Source organism: Xenopus laevis, chromosome 2S (genome assembly GCF_017654675.1).
Source record: "Xenopus laevis strain J_2021 chromosome 2S, Xenopus_laevis_v10.1, whole genome shotgun sequence".
NCBI classification, from domain to species: Eukaryota; Metazoa; Chordata; class Amphibia; order Anura; family Pipidae; genus Xenopus; species Xenopus laevis.
In genome coordinates this window covers 72,466,732-72,491,431 of record NC_054374.1, presented here as the reverse complement: position 1 = coordinate 72,491,431, position 24,700 = coordinate 72,466,732, and the positions used below count along the sequence as shown (strand labels likewise).

The window sequence follows — 24,700 nt, the reverse complement described above, 5'->3', positions numbered from 1 at the left end:
ACACAGGTTTATAAACACATCATATGCATATTTGCAATGATGTTGTCTTCTTTAATATGCAGTTGCTATTATAACGGCAACTATTCAATAACTCAGCTCACTTTAAAAGCAGGTTGAAGAGAAAGAGCAACATTTATTTTTCACTATTTATCCATACATTTGAAATTTCACCCTTTGCTACTGAAACAGTGGTGGCGCTATTCTAAAACGACATGTTTTTTAGTATCTTTTGTGGTCTTACTAATGAATTTTCCAACTGTTCCTTCTCTTGTTTTGTTGTCTCTATCTTCTCTTGTAAGAAAGAAGCTGTTTGTATATTGGAGTTGCATAATAATGTTGCTTCCTCTGAGCACTTCTCTGCCTCAGACAGTTCCTCTCTCAGTGCTGCATTCTCCTTTTGTTTTCATACAATATACTGACTAACTGAAACAGTATTTGTACTACTCTGTCTTTTTGTATTTTCTTATCTTTTATTGATGGGATCATGGACATTGCTGACTGTAAATTTTTAACAGTCAGATCCATACAAGGCAAATGGTCCTCCATAACTTTCAATTAGTTATTCTACTAAAATTGTAAACTTATTAGGAGACCATTCCTCTACCCTATCTCTCTGTGTGAGCAACAGAGATTGCCCAGAGAATAATTTGAACATTTTCATACTTACCAAGAGTTAATCAGGAAATCCGTTTTCCACCAAGGATCCTTCACTGCCAGAATTTTCTCACTCTGCGTGCATCCAATGCTTCCACTGCAGATCTCAGATCAGTCACAGTACAGTCCACAACAAGGTTTTTGTATTCTCTCCACCAAGGACAACCACGCAGACTGAACCCCCCCATATGTCGTAAAATTGGCTGGTTGCTGCTTACAGATTCAGCAGTATAATATAGCTACTAATACAAGTGCTGACTCATTTGTGTGTCTAGGAGTAATTTTTATGCTTGTAGTATTTTGTATAAAGTTATGAATATTTATTGCTGTTTCAAATAAACAAGTTACAGCATAGATGGTAAAAACAGGTTTAAGGTGAGTCATATAGATCTACAGGGAGACAGCATAGATGTTAATTGCTGCTCCCCCAAGACCAGACTGTCACCAAGGCCAAATATCTAGGCTTTCTGATCCACCTTTGGGAAAATTATCCCTCCAGAAGAGGTGACTTTGATGTTTTACAGCTCCAATAGTTGTTTATGCATAAACAATAGCATAAAACCCCTGGCAATGCAAGTTACCAACTTATACAATGGCACAACTGTTTGCACAGTGGTGTAACATACTACTAGTGACAGATATTATAAAAAGGTATGACGACCCCCCCCCCACCAGGCCCGGACTGGCAATATGTGGGTTCTGCAAATGCCAGAGGGGCTGCTATAAGGTGCCATAGAAAAGAATTATTTAGTGGGCTGGTGGGGTCTGTTTGGGCCGCTGTGTGGGCTGATTGGGCCTCTGTCCTGTTTTGACTCTCAGTCCAGCCCTGCCCCCCACACACTCCCTACAGTAAGAAGTACTATTTTGGAAATTGCCAAAAACTCATGAAAGACAGCAGAGGTAGATACCCAAACAATGGATAATGTTACAGCATGGGCTGCTAGAGGAAGGAATTTTCGTTGTACGGGTATGGGACCTATTATCCAAAATGCTTGGGACCTGGGGTTTTCTGGATAACGGGTCCGTTAATTTGGATCTTCACACCTTAAGACTAATAGAAAATCATGTTAACCCAATAAGCTGCTTTTGCTTCCATTAAGGATTAATTAAATCCAGCATCGGAATGGGGGGCACCCCAGACGCTAGGTGTCCTTTGGCCCCCTCCCCAAGCCGCAAAATCCCCCAGCCCCCACGTCTACCTTCTTTTTCATTTAGCTGCGCTAGGGCCAGGGTGGGAAGTTGGAAGCCCTTTCCGGCTTCTGTGCAAGGACCGGGACTGGGCTGGCGGTGTCCCACCGGGTTTTTTTCCGGTGTCCAACCGGCCCAGTCCGACACTGATTAGATCTTAGTTGGGATAAAGTACAAGGCACTGTTTTATTATTACAGACAAAAAGGAAATCATTTTTAAATATATGGATTATTTGATTATAATGGAGTCTATGGAAGATGGCCTTTCCATAATTCAGAAATTTCTGAATAACGGGTTTTCGGATAATGGATGCTTCATTATTTGCTCCTTTCCTCTTCAGATCAGTATTGGAAGATTTAAAGTGGTGGTTCACCTTTAAACCATCTTGTGGTATGTTATACTGTAGAATGGCTAATTTATCAATTGGTCTTCATTATTTTTTTTATAGTTTTTTAATAATTTGCCTTCTTCTGACTCTTTCCAAATTTAAATGGGGATCAATCTTAAAACAAATGCTGTGTAAGACTACATACTGTATGTATTGTTATTGCTACTTTTTAATTCCTTCTAATTAATTATCTTTCTTTTCAGTCCCTCTCCTATTCATATTCCAATCTCTTATTCAAATCAATGCAAGGTTGCTAAGGTAGTTGGGACCCTAGCAACCAGATTGCTGCTGAAATTTCAAACTGGAGAGCTGCTGAATAAAAAGTTAAATAACACAGAAACCACGAATAATAAAAAATGAAAAACCGTTGCAAATTGTCTCTGCATAGCACTTTCTATATCGGTGATCCCCAACCAGTGGCTTGAGACTAACATTTTGCTCACCAACCCCTTGGATGTGGCTCCCTATGGCCTCAAAGCAGGTGCTTATTTTTGCATTCCAGTCTTGACAGCAAATTTTGGTTGTATAAAAACCTGATTTATGGCCAAACAGAGCCACCTGTATGCTGCCAGTCAACATAGGGACTACCAAATAACCAATCATAGCCCTTATTTTGCACCTCCTAAGGAACGTTGTTCATGCTTGTGTTGCTCCCAAACTCTTTTTACATGTGGCTCACAGTTAAAAAAGGTTGGGAAACCCTGCTCTACATCATACTCAAAGTTAATTCAAAGGTCTCTCAAACAGTATAATGTACATGTTCTATAGACTCAGACTATCTAACCAGAGTGACAATGGGCTTCCTCCAATGAAAGTCTAAAAAGATTAAAAATAAAGGCTGAAATGAACGAAACTAAGCGCTGTAGCTTTGATACACCTAAGGTAAACTCACCTCAACTATCCAGTGCTACTTTATATCTATTCAAACTAGTGTATTGGTCATACCACCTCCTGTACCATATTGTCATGAACTTTTGTATTTTTAAACATAGTGAAGAATATTGTGTTAACCCAGGAAACATCTGCATAAGCAAGTTATGTTTTTCTCATTCTGTTAGAAGGCTATACACTTTATTATCCCACTAATATGTCTATAACTATAAGTTTAGGGGGGCAAAAATGTAGAGTTCACAAGAAAGGCAAAAATGCAGGATTAACTGCTAAAACTTTAGTGTTTATTGTCAACACATCATGTTTTGAGCCCTATGAGACTCTGTGTGAATCAACTTTGTGAATTAGTGTATAAAAAGGTGCTGTACAGGAAGTGACATAGTAAGGTAAGCACTCCTCCCCCCATTTTTTTTAACATACGAAAAAATGTCCAGTACGTATCAAATAAAGTTAATTTTAAAGCATTTTCCAATAGTGTGTGATTTCTTTCAACAGTCATTTACATTGTACCCTAATATGCTGTTTGCTTGCCCATTTACCGTAAAGCATGTTATTATTTTTGTTATCCCCTTTTAAGAGCCATGCCCACGGTCACCATGCTGATTCTGTGCATTGCCCCACAGGTGGTATATTGGGGAGAGTATTTAGGTGTCAACCATGGGCTTAATGTAGGACAGCTGGGCAGATAGATAATAATAGTGCATATTCAGTAAAGCCATTCCTCCATTTTGTTGTGGTCTCATCGAGGTATTCATTTTCAACCTGGCTCTTGAGAAAAAGCACTGTGATATCCAGAGTAGGTACAACAGTTTGGCCATTACCACCATTGTAACTAACTGGATCCTTCCCACTGGGCCCAGCGGTAGAAACTCCCATTTTTGTATTTTTTCTCTCAACCAAGGTTTTAGTGGGGCTACATTTGTTTATGTGTATTATGAGAGAGGGAAAGATACTGTTACCCCTAAGTATACAAATTGGTTCACTATCTGCATTGTGCAATTTTCTAGTTGCTCTTGTGGGGCTGGTGGATACAGTAAAATAATGTACAGATTTAGACTAACTTGAAGCCCAGACATCTCCCCAAATCTAGCTGTTAAACGCAAGGGGGAGTTGAGAGAGTTCCCCCATTCACCTAAGTAAACCAGTATAATCGGCATATAGTTGAATTTTTCCTCCCTGCCTGCAATATAGTAGCCAGCAATATCTCTAGATTTGTGGACTGCTTGTGAAAAGGGTTCTATTGCCAGGGCAAATAGCAGGGGGGCAGGTGGCAGTGGGAGAGACACACAGGAGATGTACCAATTGAGTAAATCTAATGCCAATGTGTTTGAGGGCCTCCTATAAATATGGCCACTCAACTGTGTCAAAAGTGTCAAATTCAAGAACCACCTGGTCAAAACTACAGTTTTAATGGGTAAAAATCCTGTATAATCTGCTGAGACTAGCTGGTTATTACTTTTTGCTTAGCCTCCTGGCTAAAACCTTAACCAATATTTTCATATCGACTGTTAACATGGATATGGGCAGATATGACACGCTCAGGAGGATTTTTATTCAGTTTGGCCAGAACTACTATTGCCGATTCGTACATAGAATTAGGTAGTTTGTTGCATTTTAAAGCATGTGCAAAGACCTTAAATAGGTAAGGCAGGCCAGACACAAGATACTTTAAGCTACTCACACATTGGACCAGTTTCAAAAATGTCACAAACAATCACTAGCATAATTCTACTTTCTATTTAAATGTAGGGGATCATTTACTGATGGTGGGGCAGTGTGAAGTGCCCTCCTGTTGGAACCACTGGCCAAAGGCCCTTGTGCTCTAAAAAGGAGCACACACATTTGTGTACCCCATGAATACAGCACTGCCTATGCTTGGCAGCACTCAGTGTTGGACTGGCCCACCAGGATACCAGGAAAACTCCTAGGGTGCCCAAGTGTCAGTGGGCTTCATGCTGCTAAACATTTGGCCTATTTCATGGCCATTCCCTATTTCTATGAGAACCAAGAGGCTAAATGGATGGAATAATAGATTATAGTATGTAAAGAAATGAGAATAGGAGAATAGAGGTTGAGTGAGGAGAGGAAGAATAATAGTAATGAGAGTGGGCCCCTGGTCTAAGGTTTATGGGTGGGCCCTGGTGTCCCAGTCCGACACTGGCAGCACTGCATTCACCAAGAGCGGGCAGAGGAAAGTAGGCATTTCCTAACTTGCTTATCATTCAGGTTAATGATGCTGGGCAATAAAGGCAGGGTTGCCTTGTGCCCTACTATATTTTATGCCTCTTTGTAGTAGGAGCAGGGGGAAAGAGAGCAGTGGCACATTTCAATTTTGTGTATTGAAGGGATGGTAAAGGGTTATGTAAATAAGTGTAAAGTGTAATTTTAAAGTGTAATTTGTACTCACTAGACTCTTTGTGTCATACCAACAGGAATTTAATGTCACCTTATTTTAAAATTAATTGCCGGCTTCCTGCTAGCTTCTGATATGAATGGAGAAGAGCCAGGCTCTGGGAGCCATGCCATGTGCCATTCTGTTCTTGGACAACCAAACATTGGACACAGTAACCCACACCAAATTTCTACTCCTGCACATTTGCCCTGCTGTTTGTAGGGGCCAAAACATTTTCATGACGTGTTATGGACTTATTTTTAGTCTGGAAATTGACAGAAGTAAACCATCTTGACAATATAGTGCAGCTAAAAGGTCAAGTTAGCAATCGTGATGGTTGTAACCTGGCAACTTGTGGGTACTAAAAGGTGATAAGCACTAAAATGATTGGCATTTCATAGTGCTGTTTCTGAGCTGGTAATTCTGCCACGGCATGCAAGATACATTCATTAAAGACAAGGCAACCTTCCTAACTGTTTAAGAGATGTTATATTTGGCCCTTTCTCCTTAGGGGCCTGGGGTGGCACAATACTAAGAAGGTAGCAACCAGAAAGTTTTTTTACTAGCTAGTGGTGCCAACATTAACCCACCCTCTGACAGACACCGCCCTAGACGACATTAAAGACAACAAAAGGTGGCAAACCTAATTGCTAAAATGAATTACACCTGGAACATGTGAGGAAGGGTTGCTACAGAAGAAGAGGGCTCTGGTTTGATTTTGTCAGAAGCCCAAAATACTTCAAATGAAGCAACTCAACCCCCATAATTAGCCCATAGATCACAGACCTCTATATACTATTTATATACTAAGAACGCTTTTTCTTGCAAAGTTGCACAAAAATAGATAGTCTTGTATGTCCTCATTTACAAAAATGCTATTTGATTGGTATATACATGGAATAGTTATAAGATTTATGAGAAAATAATCTCTAATTGGGTCGTGTAGAAGAAGGTTGGCTTGCTGGGTTCAGTTTCTATTATGCCTACATTAATCTGCTCATCTCTACAGATCCATTTGTTTGATGCAACACGTCTTCCTCAAGATATAAATGGAATTTCCTAGTTTTCTGCAAATAAAAATACGTTTTTTTTTTTCAGGGCTTTTTTAGCCTCTTAAAAAAGCAACTGGAAACATCTAACAATGGTGTTTAAAAGGAAACTCATTAAAGCATCAGAATTTTGATGCGTACCACAGGAAATAACACAGTTCAAACAAAAGATTGTATTAACATATCTGTTTTTTAATGAAAAACAATAAAAGCATCACAATACCAACTAAAAGCAAGAAAAGAAAAATGATTAATGGCGAATTGTGACTCCTGGGCCTTTGTCCTGCCCATGATTAAAGAATACCGTAATGTTTTTTTTAACATAAAATTTCAATAAGATGAGATCCAGAATACAAACATGTAAGGTCTTCTTCTGTTCACTTAACAGTAAACAACCCTACACAAGTGTCTGTTTGGGATAAATTAGAAGATATTTAATATAAGGAAGTTTATTCAAGCTCAAATAAGAAGAAAGTGTGGAATGGGAAAAAAAGAAGAAATGATTGTATATAGAAAGAATGCAGAAAAAGGTAAAGCTAAAGACTGAAAGTTAGAAATAACAGGTTGAGTTTATTAGAAGCAGATGAAATTGAAAGCAAGTGAAAAACCAGAATAAAAAGCAGAATTTCATGTAGAACAATATTTCAAGAACTCTAGAACTTTAGAAAATAAAAGTGGAGTAAAACATTACTAGTTTGGCAAGCAGCCAAACAGATCTTTGCTTTTGTTTTCTAACTGTTGATATTTCATTGCTGATTGCTTGCTATGTTTTACTTCACTTTTTACTTAGCATGATAAATAAGCTCCTAAGTGAAGAAAACTCCTGCAGCTCTTCTGAGCCAGTCCAACTGTCACAGGGATCATTTATAAAGTTTGCAAATAAGACGAGTGTTTGCATGAGTGCAGCCACTGTGCGAGTTTGCTGTGTATGAATTTAAATTAGCAAAACTATTTTGCTAATATTTTCTCCAGCACCAAAGTCGTGGCATAAGTCAAATGCATAGTGTGCACATAAATATTAGCAATTTGCAATATTAAAAAGCTCTTGTGTTGTGAAGCAAAATTTGCAATTCTGTTTGCACTACTCTTATCCAGCTTTAATATAGTTTGAGAAAAAAGAAACCCCACCAAATAGAAGTTTCTATACCTATACCAAGTCAAATTGAACCGCAAATTGCAAAATCAGGCTAATTAATGATAATAATAATTCATTAATAAAAGTGCTAGTTATTAAGTTAAGTAAAGTGCTAGTGCAGATAAATAAAATGAAATTAATCAGTACCAAAGGCTGATAACAAAATTAATTATTTCTGAGACCAATGGGTATATTACCCCACCAATAAATTCCAGTAATACCCCTTAGTAAATAAATTCATTAATTAATTCATATAGAATGTGATTAAACCAGGTAAGTATAATAAATTAGTATAAGTTACAACAATAAAGTGCGGTGCAATAAATAGGTTAAAAAATGAGACTTGGTAATTAATTAGATGGTTAAAAAGGAATTGGTAAAAGGATGGCCAAAATTCAAAATGGGTTAAAAGGTTATTCGGTCATATTCCAAGATTAGAGTTGTAAGAAATTGGAAAATATAGTGGGTGGAGTTGTCCCATATTTTCCAATTTCTTACAACTCTAATCTTGGAATATGACCGAATAACCTTTTAACCCATTTTGAATTTTGGCCATCCTTTTACCAATTCCTTTTTAACCATCTAATTAATTACCAAGTCTCATTTTTTAACCTATTTATTGCACCGCACTTTATTGTTGTAACTTATACTAATTTATTATACTTACCTGGTTTAATCACATTCTATATGAATTAATTAATGAATTTATTTACTAAGGGGTATTACTGGAATTTATTGGTGGGGTAATATACCCATTGGTCTCAGAAATAATTAATTTTGTTATCAGCCTTTGGTACTGATTAATTTCATTTTATTTATCTGCACTAGCACTTTACTTAACTTAATAACTAGCACTTTTATTAATGAATTATTATTATCATTAATTAGCCTGATTTTGCAATTTGCGGTTCAATTTGACTTGGTATAGGTATAGAAACTTCTATTTGGTGGGGTTTCTTTTTTCTCAAACTATATTAATACTTTTTCATCTGACGTGGTCAGACCTCCACCTATAGTTTGGGTTAAATAAGGATTCAATATATCTACATAGACACACAGGGACACCAATCCGTGTTGTTTCTTATCCAGCTTTATAAATATAACCATGCACAGAGCAAATATAGTGCAGAATGAAGCCAATCCATCTGGCAGCTTCAAGTGAGTTAGACTAACAGCTATCAGCAGGTAGTGCATTGCTAATATGATAGTATGGCACTGTGCTCTTTCTATAGGGGATATTGCAAACATCATATTTTACTTTTTTAGATTTATATTAGCTCTGTTCAGCTCACAAAGCACCCTGTTTCTTATAAAATATTTATTGAAACTCAACTTCTGTGTATGATATAGACTTGTATAGTTTAAGATTAAAAATGTAAGTTGTGTTCTTTACCAGGCCTGGATTTGTGGCGAGTCCCCAAAGGCCGAGGGCTGCAAAAATTTAGAGGCGGCATGCCACCCAGCCGCATAGTAGGGTGCACTAGGGATGCACAGGTTCCAAGTGCTCCAGCACATGCATAAATGCACTCGCAAAGGGGGGCAGGGTCATGCGAGAAGGCAGATGGTTGGTGGTAGGACTGAACAGGCTCAGGGCGCCACCGAGGGAGATCCGGCCCTGTTCTTAACTATAAAAAGTTTGCAGCTGGTACCAGCTACAGCTCTAGATCAGCCATCTCTTTCTAACCTGGGACTGCTTCTGCACTGTAACATGGCTCCCAACTGTCCCGTTTTCCGCGGGCAGTTCCGATTTTGACAGCTCAGTCCCGGATTTGTTACTGTAATGTCCCGACTTTCTTTTTGATCTCTTGCACTGAACAGCCAGAAAAAGATACAAAGTTTCTAACTTAATTGGCAGAGAGTCCAGAATAGATACTTAGATACTTTTGTAACAGTTTAAGATAAGGTCTCTTGGGAGAACTTAGACTCACAGCTTAAAGCTAATTCACCTTCATTACTGTAAAAACTGTAATAACACATAAAAACACATAATTGTGTCCAAACTTTCATAACCTATGAAATTTTGTAAAATGGGCATGGTAATTAGGGGTGTTGGCACAAAAAAATGGCCATGGTCAAAACATTTCGCCATACTGCATGAGCCAAATAATTTTGTCCCTCTATTTCCAAAATGTTGGGAGGTATGATGACGTCCTCCACTCAGGGCGTTAGGGTTGCCACCTTTTCTGGGAAAAAATACCGGCCTTCCTATATATTTATCTTTATCACTGCTATTGTTGCTTTTATATTTTACTTGGGGCCTAGCAGGAACCCATGAGCCTGACCGCATGTTTTGAGGAAGAAAACAAAAAATATATTTCTCAAGTAACAGCGAGCCGCTTCTTATGATTCTACATGATAACAAATGCCTGATGTGACTTTATTTTTTTAATAATTTAAATGTGCAGCTTCTTTGGTGAAGTGGCGATTATGAGGAAATGTACAGGTTGTCAGTGTTGTGTTTTGTTTTTCTCTTTCATAATGTCACGTTATCTGCAGGTGACCAATATGCCCACAGACAGTGCAGACGCCAGAGTCCTTGCATAAATGACTGCGTCCCTGAGACGGCTACGTGCCGCGTCACTGCGCATATACACGGAAGTCGTCGTGACGCCTCAGTCTCCCGAGAAGCTGGACGAGATTTGTGACGTAGGGATTTGGCGTGCTGCAGGAGTCGAGGCGCTAGGTATTTATGGATTTACGGGTTGTTTATGTGTAGATCCGTGACTGTAGTCTGTGTTAAGAACATGTGGGCTGCGTGGAAACGTTGAAGAGCAATTCGTGACTGTGGCCTTTTTTTATTAGTTGAAGGAAAGCGGTACTATTGGCCGGTGTGGGCCCTGGGCGGGATATGTGGTAAATGTTCGTGGAACTAATTGATGATGTCGCACAAAGCAGAGGGAATCATGGGAAATTAACCTAGTTTAGGGTCTAAAACAACCCAGTTAAGCACAGCCAATAGAGATTTCTATGGTCTCTCTAATGCAGGGATCACCAACCTTTATGACCCGTCAGTAACATTCCAAAATAAAAAGATTTGGGCAGCAACACAGGCGTGCAAATACTTCCTGGGGTAACAAATAAGGGCTGTGATTGGCTATTTGGTGGCCCCTATGTGGACTGGCAGTACATCTGGTTTTATACAATCAAAACTTGCCTCCAAGCCTGGAATTCCAAAATAAGCTTCATTATTTAGTATGACACATTTTAAACTACCGATAGCACTTAATTGTATTTGATTTTGTTTTGTGTCCAGGCATGTAGCGTACACCTCAATAGGTTTCTTTTTCTGTTTTTCCCAGATGCAGCACGATCTACAGTATTTGATTTGCATTATTATTGCCTGAAAATTTTTGTCAAGGTAAGCAAATTCTAGTGGTCTGTGTTGTTTTTGAATTAGAACTTTTATGTTGTTCATATTCATGATATTATATCCAGCATGTCTATTTATCATAAAGTAACATTGTTTCTTCAGGGACCAATATACTGATTTAAAATTGGCTGTGTTTCGGTAACTTCTTTATCCTATCTCATGTACCTGATTCATACAGTTGAGCTACATTTCCTTTGAGCACCAGTTCTTTGCTGACAATAAAAAAAATTCCTCTACACTTCTAGTCACTCTTAAGGTGGCCATACACAGAGAGATCCGCTCGTTTGGCAATGCCGCCAATCGAGCGGATCTGACCTCGATATGCCCACCTTGAGGTGGGCAATGTTGGGCTGATCCGATCGTGGGCCCTAGGGCCCAATGTTCGGATCCTAACAATGGCTTTGATGGACCGCATCAACGAACAGATGCGGCCGTGATCCAATGGGATTTTTAGTCCTGCCGATCGACATCTGGCCAATTTTCGGCCAGATATCGATCGGGGAAGCCCGTCTGAGAGCCCCATACACGGGCCAATAAGCTGCCGACTCGGTCTGACAGCAGCTTTTATCGGCCTGTGTATGGCCACCTTTACTCTGTATGGCTAGTGTGCAATAGGTTACATACACTGCATGTACAAATTTGTTTATTTGAGAAGCAGAGTTTTGTGCTGAAGAGAGAACTGCACTTTAGAAGGGTAAGTAGTAATGTCTGAGAGGGACAGTAACACCAAAAATTAAAGCAATCTGAAGTAAACAATATAATGTACTTGTACCCTGCACTGGCAATATTGTTGTGTTTTCTTGAGAAAAACACACAGCACAGGACACAGAGTTGATAGCAGATAAGTCCTGAAGAACTACATAGCTTATCTGTTATTTGCTGTGTATCCTGTGCATTTCTCCTTTTTCAGCTCTGAATAACTGCCCCCATGGTTACACAGCAGCTTCTTTATATAAACTATAGTTGTGTTTCCAAAGCATTACTTTAGGACGCTTTCATTTTTTTGTGTTACTGTTCCTTTAGGATCCGGTAAGTAATAAGGGTTATACTTCTGAGGAGCTGCCTATGTCTCTCTCTCCCTCATGGTACAAGTTGGAACTGAGAAAAGAGTACGTAATTCATGTATGCATTGTATTTTTAATAATACTTGGGGTTTTTTTTGGACGGGGGGTGGGTAGGTTGGACTTGTCTGCAGAAATGAAAAATGCTAGTCAAATGGAAAGTTCCTTACATTATCATTCTTATGGAGGAGGAGGCATGTGGATTTAAGGGCATTTCTTAAAATGGCTTTTTCACATAGGTGGTGAGTAATATACCTGCAGCCAGCACTAACTATTAGGTTTTTTTTTGGTGTGCTACCACCTTTAATTGTGGATATGGTCTTGTGGTGGCATTGGTGTGGTTTAATATGGGTGTGATTTAAAAACAGGGAGTGGTTAACACTGGCTTTCATTATCGACCCTCCACCATGTAGGCCAGAACAATTCTGGCCGTCTGTGCAACAGAAGTTGGACAGCATTGATATAGAGGGTTATGTAATAAAAAATGAAAACCAAATTGCCTCAGAATAGGTGGTTTTTGAGTTTTCACTTTTTCTTTAGCTGCTCTCCAGTTTGTAATTTCAGCAGTCTGCTAGGGTCAAATTATCCTAGCAACCAGAGACTGAAATATGAATAAGAGATTACCTGAATAGAAAGATGCACATTAAAAGTAGTAATAACAATACATTTGTAGCATTACTGGGGATTTATTTTTATAGATGGGGTCAGTGACCCCCATTTGAAAGCTGAAAAGAGTCGGAAGATAAATCATTTAAAAACTATGTAAAATAAGTAACTTTGAAAAGTTGCTTAGACATTCTATAATATGTTAACTTTTAACTTAAAGATAAACAGCCCCTTTAAGAGCTGTGGTAAACGTGGCGTTTCCGGGGAGATTAGTCGCCTGGTGACAAATCTCCTCTTCCGCGGGCGATTAATCTCCCCGAAAAGCCTTCCTGCCGGCAAGAATGTGAATCGCTGGCGGAATGATACACGGATCACTTAGCTTTCCCTAAATTCCTCGTGAGACGACTTCGGAAAACGAATCGACCCGAGCGCCATCCCGCCGGCGGTTCACATTCTTGTCTGCGGGAAGGCTTTTCGGGAGATTAGTCGACCAAAGAAGAGGAGATTTGTCGCTGGGCAACTAATGTCCCCGAATCTGCATGTCTGCCACCACTCTTAAGGATTTAAATACCAGCATATACATTTTTGGCATCGTGTTAGAAAGCCACCTGAGACAATTACTGTTTGTGGTATATTGCTGAAATTGAAATTACTGCTGCTATTAAGCTGTTGCTGTCACTATAACTGACTTCAGGTCCGCCAGAAGAAATTGCCGGCATGTATGACATCTGTTTAGATAGTGGGAAATAGTTGAAAAATGCAGAACTTATTGTCATGTTTGCAGTATCATTGCATGGTTTATTCATCGCTCCTGTGCTTGTTTTAGGCAGGCGGTAGTAACTGTTGGGGAACATAACAACAATTTTGATAGTAGCATGGTAGTCTAAATGTATCTGCATGCTGGTTATATAGTTCTGATGCAGTTTCAGCTCAATGAATTTTTTTTCCTCCAGTGCTGAAACAAAACTATTACTTTATGCCACAGCTGTTGTGCCATGATGAATGAATCACATTTGTATATCTTCTTGCAGCTGTTGCCAAGTGCTGATTGAAAGGGGGAATGCAACGTAAAAAGGGTATCTGTTGAGTGAACATCTTAAAATTTTTTTTTTTAAGGTGTCGAGGTTTGTGTTTGCAGTTGTTAGAAATGCCTTTTGTGTTTAAACTCCTGAACTATTGCAGGTCTCTTAAAAGGAAGCCATTGTATGGTGTCCATTTTCTGTGCAATAAACTATGCTAAAAATTTGAGATTATTAATTTTATTTTGGTTATTTATTACAAGGATTTCCAACTACAGTACATAGGACAGGGCCTGAACAGAAAAATAAGTACATGTATGAATCTATTATCTGCAAATCTGTTATTCAGAAAGCTTCAAATTATGGGTCAGTGTCTTTTTTTTTTTTTTTTTTTTTTTGTTTAGCAAATCTAGTTTTTTAATATTATTCCATTTTTTTTAAACAGTAACTTCTGCTTGATCCTAGCAAAGCTAGCATATAGTTATATTTACCTCTAAACAGTTGGCTTTAAGTCAACAAAAATAAATGTATTAATATTAAAGTATGGAAATCTAAATTAAGTAGATACCCCTCCTTCTCCAAATCCCTAGGTCCCAAGCATTCCAGCTAATATATTGTTACTGTATTGCAGGTATAAGATGTAAGTAAAATTAAAGCCGCATAGAGCAAATATGTTTTGGCTGCCAGGGCCAGTGACCCTCATTTGAGCTAAAAATATGCAGAAGAAGGCAAATATTTGCAAAGCTGTAAAAAAATGAATAGCACTTACAGTAGCATACTAAAATTTAAAGGTGAACTATCCCTTTAAGTGCACGCTGGTAGGCTGCTGAAGTCATTAGTAATTAAGGCTTGTTGACTGACTCAGTAGACCTATGATGGGAAAATCTGAGACATGGTGGGTTAACCCCCCTGAGGGGATGCAGAAGCATAATGAATCACCGATTAAAATTGAGTCAGTTTAGGTTTTTTCTTTTTGGATAGAAAGAAAATTGCCACGCAAAAATGCTCTCCCCCATCGTTATGCCCCCCCCCCAAAGATTTTCTTTATCTTGTAGTCTGCAGAGATTTAGAAATAGGTTCACATAATACATTGCTGCTGGATTTCTAAATCAGTCTAAACTCAAAATTTAATCTGCTGATGTACCTTCTCAACAGGTGGACGGTATATTGATATATGATAAATATTGATTGGATTTATTACCTTGAATGTTTAAAAGGCGACATGGTGTTTGTCCAACTAGTTTAGTTAACTTCAAGTACTTGGTACTGTATTATTATTATATAGAAAAGGGAAGATGTAAATAAAAAATAGGAAAAATTAAATTTTTCCATATTTTGGAAATCTCTGGCTAATGGGTTTCTACGTTAATAGGTCCCATGCATATATGAACCGCTGGTTGATACTTCCCTATCCATTCAGATGGCATGATTTGGAAGAGAAATGTCTATTTATTGCACATTTAAAAAGATTAAATACCATATTGTAAGAGATACAGGAGAAAGTAATTGCTTGTTCCTAAGAGCTTTAAGCTTAACTGTGAACATGTTCTAAATAACTACATACTATTTCTAAACTTGCATAAATTTACAGTTTAGTCACACAAGATTAGCCCTCACTTGGCTCCCACTTTGACTTAAAGAGATACTGACACCTGAAAGTAAAACTTTTTTTAGATCTATAATATATAATATTGACTTTGTATGATACATTTTGCCATAAAAGTATTTGCCTTATGCTTCAAATTACCTATCCATTACCCATGTTCCTATGAGGGGGCTGCCATATTTGTGCAGCAGAAGTCCGTTAACATGACCTATAGGTAACTTTTAATGTACATTAAAACATATTTTTAAGAGTTGTTTTTTAGAGTCCGTTTCTCTTTAATTGCATTTTTGTTGCTCCCTTGCACTAATGCCTCACTCTTTCATACACACCTGCCTGAGCTTTCTGCTTCATTGTTTATAAATGCCAAGCTAGTGAACAGGCACATTATTCTCTAGCCTGCTGCTCTAATCATCTGGCAACTTGATGAGAGATTGACTGCAAATGTTCAGCCATTAATCATTCTGAAACCGTACACAAGAAAAAGGTATCCTTTATTATTCTGCGTAAAATCTCATTTGACTGGGGGTTGCCTAACATATTGGCATGCCCCATTGAATTTAACGTGTCCTTTACCAGGCCATGGGACATTCTAACTTCTACCGTTTCGCAGTAATAGGCCTGCATTCCATGGACTCATCAACTGCTCTACTATAAAGACGTTTATTTCACATCTAAAATCCTGATGCGTTTTGTAGTCATAGGTTGATCCCAAGCTTTATTTTTGCTATCTTCTAGTTTCATTTTGTATGTGAACAGTAAGTCAGTAGTTAATATTATGCCTTTGGATATGATTACATGAATCTCTGCAAATGCCTAACAGGTGCTGGGGATGAACCTTAAGGAAGTTACATTGCAGGATTGATTCAGCTAACACCATATATGATCAATTTTCTTATTTTTTTTGCCTGTGGGTCTTGTTGCATAGCATACCAATGCAGTATATACTTACAAGTTAGTTCAAGTTGTTACTTTATTGAGTTTAGATGCAAAAACAGACATAAAAAATATTTTATCGGGGAAATAAATGTAACTAATGTGTAGGCTTACTATTGAAATTTTCCTTCATTTAACTTGCACAGGAGCAAAACTAATTTTCATTAGGTTATTTTCTGTTCGAAGTTGCAATATTAATACCCACTTTAATATCGTATCATGTCTCATTTTAGTCTTGTCACAAGTTATTACAGTTGTCCTGTTTCCAAGCTAGCTCCATAACCGCACTCTTGGCTTTGGACTTTAATATAGAGGTGTAAAGCGCTTTCAGTGACAGCTGCAAGTATTCCATGCCAGACTTAAAGTACTGTAAATCCCATATGGAAAGTTTGTCCCTTTACGGCAGCACAGACAGAATATCTCTCTAGGTATTGCTTTAACTGTACATAACTGCTGTCTTTCTGTATAGTAAGGTCCATTTTCATGGCCTCTGTCTGAATGGTTTCACAGCCACAAATCAGTCCCTTTAGTATCTCAATAAGAATCTAGCACTTGCGCATGATGATGGGAAATTAACTAAATATGAATATATTTGCCCTGTTCTTGTTGTTTGGGTGTTTTCTTTACCTGAGTAACATTACTAAGGTTATGATGACCTGTAAAAAATAATCAAGTGTTGGGACCTGTGATCCAGAATGCTCGGGACCTGGGGTTTTCCGGACAATGGATCTTTCCATAATTTCGATCTCCATACCTTGTCTACTAGAAAATCAAGTAATATTAAATAAACCCAATAGGCTGGTTCTGCCTCCAATAAGAATGAATTCTATCTTGTTTTTGGTCAAGTACAAGATACGGATTAATTATTATTTAATTAGAAAAATTAAATCCTTTTTAAAAATTAGAAATCAATGTATAAAGTGGAGTCTATGCGAAGCGTAATTCCCATATGCTTCCCATAGTAATTCAGAACTTTCTGGATAACCGGTTTAAGATAGCAGATCCCATACCAGTTCTAAGATCTCTGATCTTGTGGCAAATATAAGGCTGATAGCACATGGCAGACTTTCGCTGTGTGTGCCTGCATGTAAGCGGGAGTCGCATTGTTCAGTGCAAAGCAACAGACTTTGAGCACGGAATAGATCCTCTTCTCTCAGCCTTTAAAAAAACAAAACCCCACAGGGTGAGAAAAATGGAGACAACACTCTGTGTGCCCTTGCCCTAAGCCTACTTACTACTATCCAATATACATGTATTAAAATGTTAATGGCTGTAAAGGTATTTCTGCATAACATTTCATATGTAAGTAGGATGTGTTTTTGTTTGGGTGTGACTCTTAAAGCAATGTATCGGGTCTCATCCAGGTTTTTTAATGAGCTTTGAACATTATTTCAGACGCAAAACAAACTTCTTGTCAATTTCACTTACCTTTACAAGTAACTTTTTAAAGCATTTAAACATTTGTAGTCAAAGCAACTTGCAATTTGGTTCACTTGGCAAAAATTGTTTTGGTCCCTTTAAATCAGTTTCACTTTGATACAGAATACATTTTTTCAAGAACGATTTACATACAGCAAGCAGTTGTATGTTATGTATCATCCGATGTTGTTTGTATTTTTAAATATTTTCACATTGTAAGTCTTAAAGCGAAAGCTGCTAAAGTTACTTGTTTCTTTTTTTTGCCTAGTTTACACCAATCATAAAACATCACTCCTGTAGACAGGACACTTCAACTTTCTGAAGACCCACACGTCAGAATAAGGTAACTTTTTTTTTTTTTAAATCTTTATATAAAAATGTTTGTAGAGAAGAGCAACAAAATGTCTTTTGAAGGAATGTATTTCTGTAGACTTCAGTTAAAGTAAGATTTATAGTGTTTTGAGAACTGCATGATAACAAATCCATTGCATAAGCTTTTGCTTATTGCACAGCACTGGCTAACGGGTATGGGTAACGCCAAAAAAACCACAGCTTTTTTTTAAAAATACATTTCCATATTATGTTGTGTTATCCTACACTGTTTAAAAATATGTTTGCAAAAAGGCACATTTTCACATCAGTATAGAGTGCAGGTATGCAACCCATTCTGAAAATCCGTTAAGCACCTGATTATGGAAAGGCTGTCTTTCATAGACTAAATTTTAGCCAAATAATCCAAATTGTAATAAAATAATACCTTGTACATGATCCAAAATAATCCTAAATGCAAGCAAACCCAATTTATTTTGTTTATTTAATGTTTACATTATTTTCTAGTAGAAGGTATGACTACCCATATTATGGAATTTATAGATAACCGGTGCCATACCTGTACAATGTTTCAGGGGATGGGACAAGATAAACAGAGATTAAATTTAATTCATGGTTCTACAGCATTGAAAGAAAAAACATATATATGACATTTGTAGGTACTCGATCAATAGAATTAAATATAAAAACAAATAATTTCACTTTTCGGTGTTACTGGGCCTTTAATTGGGTTTCCTAATAGTGTGAGCAAACCAAGTCATGAAGCCAAGTTGGCCTGCAAGCTTCTTGAGGTTGCAATTATTTGGAATGATCATTTTTTATGAGTATAGATGGATACAGAAAGTCTCTGCTGCCCTGAGTGCTATTTGTATCAGTGATCTAGCATACTTGCCAGCAACAGACAGCTGTTTGTTTTCATGCATGTTGTCTGTTTAATTAAACTGGTATTTATAGGTTAAGTATCCACTCATGGCTGGAATAAATGTGATGGGAAATTAACACCTTCTCTTGTTCATGGATAACTGACAGCACATTTTCTCATTACCGTTTTATGCCTTCTAAAATGTCCTTTTGGATTTAAATTCAAAATATACCAATGATGTGGATTGGACTTTAATATATGCTGCACTGACTTCTAAAATGGCCCAGTGCCAGTTGTTTCTTGATGGCAAGCTTGGTTATGTGTGGACATAGATAAAATGACCGGAAGATATGTGTTTTATAGCATGCCCGAGTATGTGTAAAATGCTAGTGTTATAACAGTTGCACCTCCCTACATTTACTGATGGTTAAAAGATAAATTTTAAGTGACATTTGAAAACCCCATGTTGGTTAACATAAAGAAGGGGAAGTGTTACTGTGACTCCTAACCACTGCACAACTCGAACAGTCAGCATAGGTTAATTTAAAACTAAATATTTTCTAATGAAAGGAAATCGAATTGTAAGCATTATTTGTCTTCAGAGCCTGGGCATAATATAACGAAAGTCAGCTCTACAAAATTGTTCCTTGCATACTTCTTTACAGACTTTGTAATCTGCTACTACATTGCTTCTATAGTCTGAACAAGCTGCATAGACACAACTGCTTTCAATTCAATATACTGTATATTACTCCTTTAATTAAATGGCATAGTATAATGTATCTGTAGAGTGTTGGATATATGGATTTGCAGCACAGAAAACACGCTGCCATAATGCAAATATGAAGGGTTTTGTACATTTTACAAATAATCAGGATTCATTCAGGTATGAAGCTCTACTCATCCAACTATCTGAGCAGTTTTTTTTTCTATAAGATTCTATATGAACCCTTCAAAAAGGAACCAATTCCAGCCGACATACACTGTTGACTGCCACCTTAGTCATTCCTGATAGGTGGTAGCTTACTGGCCTGTGTATGGGAATATTGTACAAGATCAATATCTTATTTTAGCTTTAAACAAGCAATTTTACCCATGCTTCTATCCTGTAATTCCCTTATTTATACCAAAGCCCACAAGTGTTGGCATTAAAATCAAAAGGGCATAATTCAGACAGTCGAGAACAGATCTATAACTGTGGCACAGAGCTGTCGTGGAATTTTACCTACAGGAGATCACTTGAGGTAAAAAAAAAAAGTTTGACTCAACCTCCGTGTATGCTGAGCAGCAGTCATGTGACATAAAGAATAATAATTATGAAATAACATTGGTGATTGGTCACTTCACTATTGGCTTTAATGGGCTTCGGAGGGGGAAGTATTATTGTAATTCACGAATTCGCCTATCACGCTTTTGTACAGAATATATTTATATACTCCTGAAACCTAGTCTAATATCAATGGCAGCCTCTATCAACCAATCCCCATTACAGCGGAACCTCAATTTTACATCCCCTGATTTTAAGTTTTCCCTAATTTTGCATTGTTGTTTTGTGGTCCAACTTATATATAATACATTTCCCTGATTTTACATTTTCCTGAATTTTACACCATTTTTTTGGCTCCCTTAAAAACACAAAATGTGGTTTCTACTTTATGTTGAAAACAAAAAAACCTCCTCAAACTTATTAGCAGCACTACTGTTAAATGTATTGTTTCTTTCCAGTTCTCACAAAATAGCCAAAACCCTGACTTTTTGGTCTGGAAGTGCTATTTTTTTTTCTTGTACAGTGTACTTCATTGTGCAGTCATGCAATAAATATTGCCATTTATAAATGACATCCACAGGGCATAGAGTCCTCACAAACAATGATAAATAAATCTGAAAGATGCAAGTGACCTATAGGAGTTTCATGGTTGATGGGTTTAGAATTGAAATTGGGAAACATTTTTAAAGTGTGGAAGCCAAGGATAACAAACTATATGGAAAGTTATTGTGGTAGAAAAAAGTAATCTGAAAGACTGTTCTTTAAAAATTGTGGCTACAGCTTAAAACCTTTCCCATGCCTCTATTCATAGAGCATTATTTTTCAATCAATGTGGGCAGTGTTTGCTTGCTGGCATACACACATTGTGAAAACTGAGAGCTGCACACTGGCACATGTTTTGGACTAATAAAAACATGATCCTGGTTCCTATTTACTAAACAAAGAGGAACTTAACCCCTTCTGGTTGTTGGCGTCTAATACCTCCCACGGCTTCATTGCAGGTGATACTCTGCAACACTCATAAACAATTTCGTACAGATATGGCACCTGTTATCCAGAATGCTTGGGAACTGGGGGTTTTCGGATAAGGGATCCTTACATTACTTTACTCTCCATACTTTTTGTTCTACAAAATCCTTTAAATATTAATTAAACTTACTCCACCCCCAGTGTGAGGTGCTTAAGAAACCACTATTGTTTTTGCAATTTGTTCACTTTAACCTCTTATGTTTACTGAAATTCAGCACAGCTCTTTGCATATGAAACATTTGCACTCTGCAGTAGACATCGGGTTTAACTAGTTTACATTTGCAAGTGGTTTAAAGCCAGCTCGTTGTATGTGTGTTGAGGGAAGTCTAGCAGGGCCGCTATTGGGGCGACATATTCTGGGCCCAGCCATGCTGTACTCAGATTAGCTGGGCCCCCTGCATTCAGTGAGCTGTTTGCTGATGGGAGCTGTAGTTCCAGGGTCTGGGCAGGGCTTCTTATCAGGCTAAATGCTAGTAGAATAAAGGGGAAGTGAGGGAGAAAATTACAGAATGGCACATAGAATATAAGTGAGTGACACCCAAGTAGAAGCAACATCTGATTTTCCTTCAAGGCTTCCTCAAATCACATTGGAGGCCATCTACACTATACTCGCATAAGCCTGTGACAGACGCAACCCATGCTCCACACAACATCATAGACTTTTGCAATGTGGAATTATGCTGCCAGGGTCATGGGCAGCCTACTTTGGCCCATTTTGATGGTGGTGTTGCCTGGGTACCAAATAATACATGCCTCTGCATCTCTGCTACTACTGTTAAGGTTCTTAGGGATTAACATTTGCATTCCCCTATGGTGGCTCTTTCAGACACTCTACATGAAGGGAGCATGAGTTAAATTGGCTCTTTAACTGCACTAACTCATTCCTTCCCTAGCTGCTAGAATGCATGAAAGAGCCACCACGGGTAAACATGTGCATTCCCTTGTTCTCTACTGACACTTTTCATCCTGTCCCTATCCTACTTACTCCCCCATGCTACATGTGCCATGCTATTAGTGTTTCTTGCTTTCTATCCATTAGGCCCTTTGAAAGGGGCCCCTTGACTTGATATTTTTAAAAGACATGATGACAGAAGCAGTTTTTTTAAATGCATATTTTAAACCTGCTGGTAATTTGGTAATTTCCTTTTGCGAAGATTATAATCTAGGTCAGCATACTGCTAATAAATATTAAATTCTCACTATCCTGTAGTGATAGAAACAGTTGCTTTTAGATAGCACCTCAGACCACTAAATACTCTCAATCCTATACTGAAGGACAAATGAAAAAAGTGATTTTGGGGATTTCCAATCTCCAAGCATAAATCATGACATGTTGATGGGGAAAAAACTTTGGCAGCGATAAAATTACACTCTGAGATGGCTCATCTTTCTGAGGAATGATCAGGGCTGAATTTCAAGTTCTTCAAGTTTCATAGTGAAAGCGTATTCCGACATAAACCTGTCTAGAGCGTTTTGTCACGGAGCAGGAGAAATAAGAGCAACAGCTTTCAAACTTTTTCATTAATATGGGGGGGTAGAGACAAAGAAAATCTAGTTAAGCTCACTCTAGGGGTCTCCATTAAACAAAATACTGTACCAATGACATGGCTAGAGGGCACAGCGATTACATCAAGGGAGCGAGTTTAGGGCATGTCTGGTATGTTTTTTTTTTTCTTTGCTGTACTGTTGTTTCTTCTGACACCTGTCTCTCCAATACTCTTGCATGTCTTTAGCCTGTTTTTCACCATTCTCTAAAAGAAGAAAAAATAAATAAAAGTAATGACAATATAATGCACTGTTCCCCTGCATTGTTAAAACTTGTGTATTTGCTTTACAAACACCACTATAGTTTATATAACAAGGTGCTGTGTAGCCATGGGGGCAGCCATCCAAGCAAACAATACAAAGTTGATAACCGATACATTCTGAAGACTTCTGTTGTATACTACAGAATTTCTGTTATCTGCGGTTATCATGTGCCTTTTTCTCCTCTTTCGACTTAAATGGCTGCCCCCATGGCTACACCATAGCTTGTTTATATAAACTATTGTAGAGTTTCTGAAGCAAATATACCAATTGTTCCAGTGCAGAGTTACACAACAATACACTTTCATTTTTTGGTTTTACTGTTCCTTTAAACTGTCTACCTTTCTAACCTATACTCTGTTTCTCTTCTGTCTACTGGGTATGGAACACCAAATATTAAACTAAATAAACTGTACACGCATGGTTCATTGACCTACCATGTCTAAATAAAATTGGGGGGGAGGGGGTTCCAACGTAATGTGTAAAGTGGAGCCACAGCTTCTTTATTATAACTTGCCAGAGATGTAAACTATAATATTTTTTAAATACACTTTTAGAAATTCTGAACATTTTTTGAACATATTTGTTAACTTCCATCCGCCCTCCCCAGCAGCCATATCCCTCAGCTCTAACCTGCTGCTTGGAGGCAGTTTACATTAAAGGAGAAGGAAAGGTTAACTTTTGCCTTATTAGCATGTTCCATGTAACCACTCCCTGCACCAATGTAGTCAGTCCTCTGTAACAAGCAGCACCTCATTTCTTGCTTTTATAGTTCACACATGGGTTTTAGCATCAGATTTCAATGGCTGTTCATTGGACTATGATAAAGGGTTATATAAAGTACCTATTTGCACATGGTTAATTGTACTTATCCAGCAAAAAAAAAAAAAACTCATACAGAAATAGATTTTTTTAAGGCATTAAACCTATTTTTTTTTTTCTTTGTCTACTTACCTTGAAAAGTTTTGTCAAATTAATTTTTCGTATACGTAATGAATGGAGTTAGTGGCATTCAATATTCCATTTCCACTTTTTTTTAAAAGAAACTGCAGTAAACCTCTATTTAAGCAGGCAAGCCTACACTAAGATGCTTTTGTTTGGCAAGGATACTAAACATCTGATTTGGCCACGAAAATTGCTCGGCCGCCAGGTAATTTAACATGATCAAAATGGGCACCTTGGTAGACCTATCTATAAATTGTCGAAAGTGGTCCTTGCCCAATGGCATTTTCTAGTCTGCTGATAGGCGTCTGAACGTTTTTGGCCAGATGTTAGGAGGGCTCCAGAAACATGGCCAGTAGCTTGCTCTGTATATAGCCACCTTGGCTAGGTTGTAATAATGGGGCTAGACACCTATAGGGGCTTTTTCACCCCTACATTTTAGATACTATAGCATTCCCCTCTTTTTTTTTTTTTTTTTTTTTTTTTTTTTGGTTTTATTGCTGTTTATTAGGTGGAACACCAGTTGGTCTGTATGCTTATTCCTAATGTTAAATAAAAAAAATAGCTTTTAACCTTATAATAGAGTTTTGGGATGTTCCTTTTGTTTTTTGTTACATATGCAGTTGGAACTGGTGGCTCTATTTGTGTAGAACTATGGCCTTTTTTACTGGCCTTCAAAACAGCAGCATTTAATAGCGTTTCCTTATTGTTTTATTGCTAGCTATTTAACCCTTTAAGTGCCAGCAGAATTT

At 37.8% G+C, this 24,700-nt stretch overlaps 1 protein-coding gene across 6 annotated transcripts in view; it reads left to right on the top strand.

The window, feature by feature from the left end:
* The first annotated feature begins 10,228 nt into the window (after positions 1 to 10,228).
* Positions 10,229 to 24,700, top strand: part of thrap3.S (thyroid hormone receptor associated protein 3 S homeolog) — a 48,387-nt gene continuing 33,915 nt past the window's right edge. For 3 of the 6 annotated variants that reach the window (XM_041583043.1, XM_041583044.1, XM_041583045.1), the window contains exons 1-3: positions 10,229 to 10,381; positions 10,998 to 11,056; positions 17,981 to 18,055. The gene's annotated coding sequence lies outside the window, so the exon portion shown is untranslated. 6 annotated transcript variants of the gene reach the window in all.